Source organism: Athene cunicularia, assembly GCF_003259725.1.
Source record: "Athene cunicularia isolate RWA chromosome 1 unlocalized genomic scaffold, athCun1 chr1_part2, whole genome shotgun sequence".
Lineage (NCBI taxonomy): Eukaryota > Metazoa > Chordata > Aves > Strigiformes > Strigidae > Athene > Athene cunicularia.
The window spans coordinates 72,494,485-72,496,841 of NW_020799092.1; the positions used below are offsets into that span (position 1 = coordinate 72,494,485).

General features: G+C 36.1%; 1 protein-coding gene across 8 annotated transcripts in view; it reads right to left on the reverse strand.

The window, feature by feature from the left end:
- CACNA2D1 (calcium voltage-gated channel auxiliary subunit alpha2delta 1) overlaps positions 1-2,357 on the reverse strand; it is a 407,675-nt gene that overhangs the window by 350,011 nt on the left and 55,307 nt on the right. The window lies entirely within an intron of this gene.

Genomic DNA, 2,357 nt, shown 5'->3' on the forward strand with positions numbered 1-2,357 from the left:
GGGAAAAAAAAAAAACAAACTGGATATCTTATGACTAGATGGGCAAATGAGGAAAACTAATTTATGCAACCAACAGATGGCCTGAGTTTACTCAAGTACTCTGCCTCTCCGCAACGTTGCCTGGTGGGGGCTGTGCAGTCTCCTGGGGAGTAATTCCAGGCACAGGCAGGAACGGGTCCAGCGCTAATGCACTGGCTGCTCTCCAGCACAAGAGCAGAGAAACTGCAGACCAGACTGAGTCTACCAGCCGCGCCAGGTTTCTCGGGTTAAAGCTATGGAGACCTTAAAGAAACACCAAAATATGTCTCTGGTGCTTGTAGCTCATGGGTATTTATCACAAAGAAATTTCTGACAACTACAGTTATAGCTGCAAATTTTTATCAGGCGTGTCTCCTAAGCTGTCATAGGTTGTCATCACTTCTGAATTTCACAACATTTATGTTTTGGTATTTTTAATTCAGAAGTACGGTCCTTCCACTTTCTAGTACTTTCTAGTAATCTAGAATATGCTTTAATTCTTCATACAGTAGCCAAAAAATCAGTATATCATGAGCAGAAAACTACTACAGAAAACGACAGTTTCTAATGAACTCAGATTAGAGTTTGGATATTTTTAAGTGCTTGATTTTCAAAATTGCCAACACATAAAGTTTATCTCAGGTATAACCTAAAATAGATATTTTGGTTTTTTGTTTATTCTGAGGACAGACCTTAATAGTAGAAATTACCTATAGGCCAATTATTAATCAACAAAACTGGAAATAAAGACATTGTATTGTACAACTGATCACTACAGAATTTCTTTTTTTTTTTTTTTTCTCTGAAACACATTAAATTTGCACAGTCAGAGTGGGATTTGATGTTAAATTCACTCTAATGATCAGAAGAGTCTTACAGTCCTGCAGGCAAGGTAAGAGTACAATTCAGTTTTATAGATCCAGATGGTTTGAATAAAGAATGGGAATTTCAGAGGATCATCTAAGTTGGAGTGATCATCAAATATGGAAAAACACTTAGGTTTATCCATCATTTGCAAATATTCACCCTAATCACATGAGGAACAGAGACTGGAATATGGGTGTGATCAGGAGCTTGTGTCTTATTCTTTGAAAAGAAATGTAGCGCTAAATTATTTAAACTTCATTTGTGACCGTGTGAAGTACACCTGCATCAAAAGTTACAAAATTTATAGAAGAATGGTCAGAAGATTTTGCAAATACGATAGAAAAATGTAAAATAACTTTCACTAAAGTTTCTAAATAATAATTGAAATAATCATTTTAAATCATTTATTTTACTTGTGAAAATGCTTGTTTTGTTCAAATTTTTCTTGGCTTCTCTTTTTTACAGACTTGTTCATGCAATTGCTTTTCATTTGCTACTCAACAATGAAAGCAATACAAAAATTTAAATATAATCCCTTTTCATTTGGGAGTTTCAATTACGCAAAAACATCTTCAAATTTGGAGAAAGCAGTATTTCATTGCAAAAATGCCATTTCATTGTAATTAAATTTTTCACTTGGTGTTATAACCAAACATTAAGAAGGCCACGAGAAAAGAAAATACACAGTATGGGCACGGGCAAGTATGTACTCAAGCAATGCAGCTTTGAAGCAGGTGGATGATAGGGATGACTTGGAGACCGCGCTGAACATCTATACAAGGGCGAGTGCTGTAGTGCTGATTCTTTGACATCTTTAAGCACTTAGTGAAATATAGTTTCTAGCAGGCTGTTATCAAACAGCCTCAGCAGAAGTTAAGGTGATGGTGCACCGCACCCACACAACCATGATTTTGCACCCCATCAACCACAACCACAATATGAATAATTTATTGGACTTATTCTTTCAATATAGAGCAAAATTACAGTAAACTATACTTCTAAGGGATTAAGAACCTGGATGGAAAATTTGCACATTTGTCCCTTTATCTAATCCATTCTTATAGCAAGCATATGATCCTATAAACTGAATTTCAAAGCACTCGAATTTTTCACACACCCCATTCCTACAGGGAAGTTGTTCCCATACCTCCAAGCTTGAATGGTTTGAAAGCTGCAGGCAATCGAAGCATGGTCTAGTGGGTACATTTGTAGGAAAAAATAAAACATTTAAAATTTCATCTCCAACATCAGCTACCAGAATAGTTCAAAAGCCTGAAACCTTTAACAAGGAGATCACCACCACAAAAGACAGGAGTCCTATTTATACTTCAACTTAAAACGTTTGTAACAGGCATTGTGTGTCCTACCACTGAGAAAGCCTGACTCTAGCTAGGCTAGCTTCACAAGCTGTTACTTATTAGTGATTTAAAAAAAAGAAAAAATTCAGAAACACTGCTTGTATCCTCTTTGGG